The 9,513-nt window shown below is 41.0% G+C and overlaps 1 pseudogene; it reads right to left on the minus strand.

Annotated features, from left to right (window-relative positions):
* Positions 1–4: 4 nt before the first annotated feature.
* LOC138775815 (transcriptional repressor p66-beta-like) lies at positions 5–9,138 on the minus strand (annotated as a pseudogene).
* Between the last annotated feature and the right edge of the window lie 375 nt (positions 9,139–9,513).

The following is a 9,513-nucleotide window of genomic DNA, read 5'->3' on the forward strand; positions in this document are numbered from 1 at the left end:
GGATTTCCAGCAGCGTCTTCTCCAGCTGTTTCCGTAGAGCCAGTTTAGCAGCAGCCTGAGAGCTGACGGGATCAGCCATGGCACTGGGGCTGGGCAGCGGGGGAAGACACTCTGTTCACAGGACCCGCCTGCATGTGAGAGCCCAGGTTCATGTACATGGCTGATGTGGACGAGTTACGCTGACAGGGGACTGAAGAGCTGGTCTACAGAGACAGAGAAAGGCATTGTGGGTTACACAGGATGGCCTGGGGGTCCCGCCAGGAACACATTTCAGGGGCAGCACCATTACCTGTGGGTAGTTCAGGGTCTGCGTCATGCCCGGTGTGCTGTTGCGGATTAGCGTTGCTTTGGGTGGCACACACTGTCCCTGGAGCTGGGTGGGTTCGGGTTCGAGCGATGACTCTCTGAGACATCATCATGTGGGGCAGGGGGGCGTTGGAGGACGATCTAATGACGCTGTGGGTCTAAAGGGGCAAAGGGTAAAGGGGTTTTTCACCAAAATGTTTATTAAGTCAACAGGTCCCAGCAAGTGCAAGAGATTGGTAATTTACTTCTATTAAAAAATATCAAGTCTTCCAGTACTTATCAGCTGCTGTATGTCCTGCAGGAAGTGGTGTATTCTCTCCAGTCTGGCACTGTGCTCTATGCTGCCACCTCTGTCCAAGTCAGGAACTGTCCAGAGCAGCAGCAAATCCCATAGAAAACCTCTCCTGCTCTGGACAGTACCTGACATGGACAGAGGTGGCAGCAGAGAGCACTGTGTCAGACTGGAAAGAATACACCACTTCATGCAGGACATACAGCAGCTGATAAGTACTGGAAGACTGGAGATTTTTTTACATTACAAATTTCATAAATTTTTGGTAAACTACCCTTTAAAGGTTACATGAGGTAGAGCCCCACATGTAGAGGGGAGGAGTCTCATCATGTGACAGGTTCTATACAGAAAGATGATGGAGAGGTCACAATACTGGCTAGCAGGAAAAGACGGCCACCACTTACCTGGACACTCCTCAGGTTCTGCACCTCAGTCCTGGGGCGCCCGGCCGTGATGGCACTTTGGCGATGCTAGGCTGCCCCACGTGGGGTTGTGGACGGTTGTACAATGGTCGCTGCATTCTGTGCAACAGGAGTCTGCAAAAAGCAGGAGATAGAAGTAACCATGGCGGAGTCAGCTGTATCCCATAATGCTCTGCTGCTGTTGACTGGGAAGGAGGGGGTCACTTGTGGGCGGGTTCCCTGCCGGCCTCACCTTCTGTAGGACGTTCTCCTTCTGGAGCTGACTCTGTCGTAGCTTCTTCAGCAGGACCAGTCGCGCCTCCTCCAGCCGCAGCTCATCCTTCAGCTGCTTGATCAGCTGCTGACGTTCCTCTAGAGTCTTTCCCTGGGGGGAGAGAATAGAGGGTTAGAACATGGCGTCTGTTGCCTGTCAGCTGCACGTTCCCGCCTGGAGCACCGATAGATGACGCTACCTTGAACATCTCCAGGTTGGCTCCCTTGATTCGATCTTCTAATCTAGAGCTGGATCGGGGGCTGGAGGCTTCATTGTCAGACAACACAATGACGTCTGGAGATGGGTCAGTCGGCCCGGTCCTGGTCACTGATCACAGATAAAAACATGAAGATCAGACGTAAGTAAGGAACCTGCCCCGGCCCCTGGGGTGGAAAGGGTCTCGCGAGGTAAAAACATGTACAAGTCTCAAGACGAGTCACTGCCCACCAGGCTGATAATTCACATCCAAGATGGCAGCGGGGCAGCCTGGGGCAGAGAGGAGCCTCCCTGTGCATGGATGCGGTCAGGAGGGGTCGCCGTGTGTATGGATGCGGTCAGGAGGGGCCGCCGTGTGTATGGATGCGGTCAGGAGGGGCCGCCGTGTGTATGGAGCGGTCAGGAGGGGCCGCCGTGTGTATGGATGCGGTCAGGAGGGGCCGCCGTGTGTATGGATGCGGTCAGGAGGGGCCGCCGTGTGTATGGATGCGGTCAGAGGGGCCGCCGTGTGTATGGATGCGGTCAGGAGGGGGCCGTGTGTGTATGGATGCGGTCAGGAGGGGCCGCCGTGTGCAGGATGCGGTCAGGAGGGCCCGCCGTGTGTATGGATGCGGTCAGGAGGGGCCGCCGTGTGTATGGATGCGGTCAGGAGGGGCCACTGTGTGTGTGGATGCGGTCAGGAGGGGCCGCCGTGTGTATGGATGCGGTCAGGAGGGGCCGATGTGTATGGATGCGGTAAGGAGGGGCCGCTGTGTGTATGGACAGCTTAGTATGTGTGCTGCATGTAGGCCTGTGATCCCTGACTAGGGCATGTAGATGCACTGTGTTAAGACCAGGGTACAGGAACACCTCGGGTCCCGATGACGCGGAGTGAAAATAGGACAACCAGACCCCTCTGCTGGCTGATGCATGGTGTAAGTCATTGCAGTCTTGCCCTGTGTAACATGATGTGTAGCAGAGAATTACAGAAGTATCGGGCTTCATAAGTGACCAGCCGTGGTCCGAGCGCCCCTGCCTAGCCAATAACCCGTGTAGTTGAGGAAATACCAGGTCTGCCACCACCATGCCGCTCATTGGTCAGCAGCATGGCGGGAGCTGCGATGTGTAGGACCAGCTATGCGGATACACAGGCCATTGTTCTCACCTCCGTCTGGAGCTCATGTCCACGGGTTCCTCAGTGATGTTCTCCTTGCCGTGCCTCGCCCCTGGCCTGGTGTCCACGTGAGGCCTAAGGTTGCCGTTCATTTTCTCCTCATACAGCTTCAGGCCGTCCTGTTTAGCGGCGTGCTCGTGCGACAGCTCCAGGCCGGGAGATCTTTCCTCTTCAACAACGCCAACATCTTTAGCCTCTCCATGGCCTCGTGCCCCTCCATCTTAAGCTGTTTGGCCAAAACATCTTCACGGTCGTCCGGCTGCTCCAGGCCTCTCTTCAGCAGGTTGAGGCGTAAGGCGTCTTCTGTAACTCTGTCCATCCTACGAGGAGAAGAACGAGATTATTATACATAACATACACATACTACATAAATGTACAGGGATATAGTGACGGATACTGTATGTATAACATACACATACTATATATAATGTACAGGGATATAGTGACCGGATACTGTATATATAACATACACATACTATATATAATGTACAGGATATAGTGACCGGATACTGTATATGTAACATACACATACTATATATAATGTACAGGGATATAGTGACCGGATACTGTATGTATAACATACTATATATAATGTACAGGGATATAGTGACCGGATACTGTATATATAACATACTATATATAATGTACAGGGATATAGTGACCGGATACTGTATATAAACATACTATATATAATGTACAGGGATATAGTGACCGGATACTGTATATATAACACACATACTATATATAATGTACAGGGATATAGTGACCGGATACTGTATATAACATACACACACTATATATAATGTACAGGGATAGTGACCGGATACTGTATATATAACATACTATATATAATGTACAGGGATATAGTGACCGGATACTGTATGTATAAACATACTATATAATGTACAGGGATATAGTGACGGATACTGTATATATAACATACTATATAATGTACAGGGATATAGTGACCGGATACTGTATATATAACATACAACATAATATATAATGTACAGGGATATAGTGACCGGATACTGTATATGTAACATACACATACTATATATAATGTACAGGGATATAGTGACCGGATACTGTATATATAACATACTATATATAATGTACAGGGATATAGTGACCGAGATACTGTATATATAAATACACATACTATATATAATGTACAGGGATATAGTGACCGGACACTGTATATATAACATACACATACTATATATAATGTACAGGGATATAGTGACGGATACTGTATATATAACATACTATATATAATGTACAGGGATATAGTGACCGGATACTGTATATATAACATACACATACTATATATAATGTACAGGGATATAGTGACCGGACTGTATATATAACATACACATACTATATATAATGTAGAGGGATATAGTGACCGGATACTGTATATATAACATACTATATATAATGTACAGGGATATAGTGATCGGATACTGTATATATATATAACATACACATACTGTATATAATGTACAGGGATATAGTGACCGGATACTGTATATATAACATACACATACTATATATAATGTACAGGGATATAGTGACCGGATACTGTATATAGACATACTATATATAATGTACAGGGATATAGTGACGGATACTGTATATATAACATACACATATATATATAATGTACAGGGATATAGTGACCGGATACTGTATATATAACATACATACTATATATAATGTACAGGGATATAGTGACCGGATACTGTATATATAACATACACATACTATATATAATGTACAGGGATATAGTGACCGGATACTGTATATATAACATACATACTATATATAATGTACAGGGATATAGTGACCGGATACTGTATATAGAACATACTATATATAATGTACAGGATATAGTGACCGGATACTGTATATAGAACATACTATATATAATGTACAGGGATATAGTGACCGGATACTGTATATATAAAATACACATACTATATATAATGTACAGGGATATAGTGACCGGATACCGTATATATAACATACACATACTATATATAATGTACAGGGATAGTGACCGGATACTGTATATATAACATACTATATATAATGTACAGGATATAGTGACCGGATACTGTATATATAACATACTATATATAATGTACAGGGATATAGTGACGGATACTGTATATATAACATACTATATATAATGTACAGGGATATAGGACCGGATACTGTATATATAACACACATACTATATATAATGTACAGGGATATAGTGACCGGATACTGTATATATAACATACACATACTATATATAATGTACAGGGATATAGTGACCGGATACTGTATATATAAATACTATATATAATGTAGAGGGATATAGTGACCGGATACTGTATATAGAACATACTATATATAATGTACAGGGATATAGTGACCGGACACTGTATATATAACATACACATACTATATATAATGTACAGGGATATAGTGACCGGATACTGTATATATCATACTACATATAATGTACAGGGATATAGTGACCGGACACTGTATATATAACATACACATACTATATATAATGTACAGGGATATAGTGACCGGATACTGTATATATAACATACACATACTATATATAATGTACAGGGATATAGTGACCGGATACCGTATATATAACATACTATATATAATGTACAGGGATATAGTGACCGGATACTGTATATATAACATACTATATATAATGTAGAGGGATATAGTGACCGGATACTGCATATATAACATACACATACTATATATAATGTACAGGGATATAGTGACCGGATACTGTATATATAACATACTATATATAATGTAGAGGGATATAGTGACCGGATACTGTATATATAACATACACATACTATATATAATGTAGAGGGATATAGTGACCGGATACTGTATATATAACATACTATATATAATGTAGAGGGATATAGTGACCGGATACTGTATATATAACATACTATATATAACGTACAGGGATATAGTGATCGGATACTGTATATATATATAACATACACATACTGTATATAATGTACAGGGATATAGTGACCGGATACTGTATATATAACATACTATATATAACGTACAGGGATATAGTGACCGGATACTGTATATATAACATATTATATATAATGTACAGGGATATAGTGACCGGATACTGTATATATAACATACTATATATAATGTACAGGGATATAGTGACCGGATACTGTATATATAACATATACTATATATAATGTAGAGGGATATAGTGACCGGATACTGTATATATAACATACTATATATAATGTACAGGGATATAGTGACCGGATACTGTATATATAACATACTATATATAATGTAGAGGGATATAGTGACCGGATACTGTATATATAACATACTATATATAATGTACAGGGATATAGTGACCGGATACTGTATATATAACATACTATATATAATGTACAGGGATATAGTGACCGGATACTGTATATGTAACATACTATATATAATGTACAGGGATATAGTGACCGGATACTGTATATATAACATGCACATACTATATATAATGTACAGGGATATAGTGACCGGATACTGTATATATAACATACTATATATAATGTAGAGGGATATAGTGACCGGATACTGTATATATAACATACACATACTATATATAATGTAGAGGGATATAGTGACCGGATACTGATATAATAAACATACTATATATAATGTACAGGGATATAGTGACCGGATACTGTATATATAACATACTATATATAATGTACAGGGATATAGTGACCGGATACTGTAGATATAAATATACTATATATATGTACAGGGATATAGTGACCGGACACTGTATATATAACATACTATATATAATGTACAGGGATATAGTGACCGGACACTGTATATATAACATACTATATATAATGTACAGGGATATAGTGACCGGATACTGTATATATAACATACACATACTATATATAATGTACAGGGATATAGTGACCGGATACTGTATATATAACATACTATATATAATGTACAGGGATATAGTGACCCGGACACTGTATATATAACATACACATACTATATATAATGTACAGGGATATAGTGACCACTATATGTATATATCATACTACATATAATGTACAGGGATATAGTGACCGGGACACTGTATATATAACATACACATACTATATATAATGTACAGGGATATAGTGACCGGATACTGTATATATAACATACACAACTATATATAATACAGGGATATAGGGATACTGTACTAACAATATAGTGACGGATACTGTATATATACATACTTATATAATGTACAGGGATATAGTGACCGGATACTGTATATATAACATACACATACTATATATAATGTACAGGGATATAGTGACCGGATACTGTATATATAACATACACATACTATATATAATGTACAGGGATATAGTGACCGGATACTGTATATGTAACATACTATATATAATGTACAGGGATAGAGTGACCGGATACTGTATATATAACATACTATATATAATGTAGAGGGATATAGTGACCGGATACTGTATATATAACATACTATATATAATGTACAGGGATATAGTGACCGGATACTGTATAAATAACATACTATATATAATGTACAGGGATATAGTGACCGGATACTGTATATATAACATACTATATATAATGTACAGGGATATAGTGACCGGATACCGTATATATAACATACACATACTATATATAATGTACAGGGATATAGTGACCGGATACCGTATATATAACATACACATACTATATATAATGTACAGGGATATAGTGACCGGATACTGTATATATAACACACATACTATATATAATGTACAGGGATATAGTGACCGGATACTGTATATATAACATACTATATATAATGTAGAGGGATATAGTGACCGGATACTGTATATATAACACTACTATATATATGTACAGGGATATAGTGACCGGATACTGTATATATAACATACTATATATAATGTAGAGGGATATAGTGACCGGATACTGTATATATAACATACTATATATAATGTACAGGGATATAGTGACCGGATACTGTATATATAACATACTATATATAATGTACAGGGATATAGTGACCGGATACTGTATATATAACATACTATATAATAATGTACAGGGATATAGTGACCGGATACTGTATATAACATACTATATATAATGTACAGGGATATAGTGACCAGATACTGTATATGTATATTATATATAATATTTTATATATAGTATATAATATGTATATATATCTATATATATATATAAAACATACTATATATAACTTTAGTGACTGATACCGATATATAATATACACAGAGGGATCTGGTGACTGATACCGATATATAATAATACACAGAGGGATCTGGTGACTGATACCGATATATAATATATAACAGACAGAGGGATCTGGTGACTGATACCGATATATATAATAATACACAGGGGATCTGGTGACTGATACCGATATATAATAATACACAGAGGGATCTGGTGACTGATCCGATATATAATAATACACAGAGGGATCTGGTGACTGATACCGATATATAATAATACACAGAGGGATCTGGTGACTGATACCGATATATAATAATACACAGAGGGATCTGGTGACTGATACCGATATATAATAATACACAGAGGGATCTGGTGACTGATACCGATATATAATAATACACAGAGGGATCTGGTGACTGATACCGATATATAATAATACACAGAGGGATCTGGATCAGCAAGTGCTCAGATATGTGATGATTACACACACACACACACACACACACACACACACCTGTATAGAGACACAGTATATGATTTAGTCACAACCGTCTCTGAGCAGGATATTACACATAACATAGATATATACACACAGTATATACATCTCTGAGCAGGATATTACACATAACAGATATATACATATATACACACAGTATATACATCTCTGAGCAGGATATTACACATAACATAGATATATACACACATTATATACATCTCTGTGAAGGACATTACACATCACATATAACATACGACCAACTGCCCAGTGAAGGGTTAACCCGGGTTCTCGGATCCCGGGGTGCCCACAGCAAAGATGGAGGAGGCTGGCGTGCACTGCACCTGTTTCTAGTTGTGACACATGCCATGGGGAGGGGAGCGTGCGTGCCCCGACTTATTTTTACATAATGGTGGTTGTGTTGGTCTCCAGATGTCCGGCGGCAGCGGTGGTGGCGCGCTCCCCCTCCCTGCGGTTGCGGTGGCAGCACTGCCCGGGCACGGCTCTGGGGGTGATGTGAGGTGAGGGCCGAAGGGGCAGACAGGTAATGAGGCGTACACGGCTGGCACATCGCTCCGCAGCCCGCCGTTACATCACACACAATGGACCTACCCTGTAATAACGCAGCCCCAATCCATCACACAGGGGTCACGATTCCTGATCCAGCGCCTGGCGGTGTACAACGCTTCAACAATAAGACAGCCGCCACAGTGGTGAGGGTCCGTGCATCCCCCCCAATGGCATCAAATCCCCCGTGCCCACCCCCAGGCTGCTGGAGAAGCGGCTGCATTTACCTGCCATATCATGACTCTCGTATTCCACGGGCCAGACAGCCCATCCACCCCCCCTCCTCTATCCCTCACAATGAGGAGGGGAGGAAGAAATGGAGGAGGAGGAGGAGGTCCCCCCCCCCCCCCTCCTCCTCTTCCTCGAGCCTTCAGTCAGGTCTGAAGTGACACAGGCCCTGCTCACATTCACAATATCCCAGGCCTGGCCGCTCGCTCGCACTACTCGCACACTCGTGCACCGGAGGCTGGC

The sequence above is a fragment of the Dendropsophus ebraccatus genome, unplaced genomic scaffold (genome assembly GCF_027789765.1).
Source record: "Dendropsophus ebraccatus isolate aDenEbr1 unplaced genomic scaffold, aDenEbr1.pat pat_scaffold_2101_ctg1, whole genome shotgun sequence".
Classification (NCBI taxonomy): Eukaryota; Metazoa; Chordata; class Amphibia; order Anura; family Hylidae; genus Dendropsophus; species Dendropsophus ebraccatus.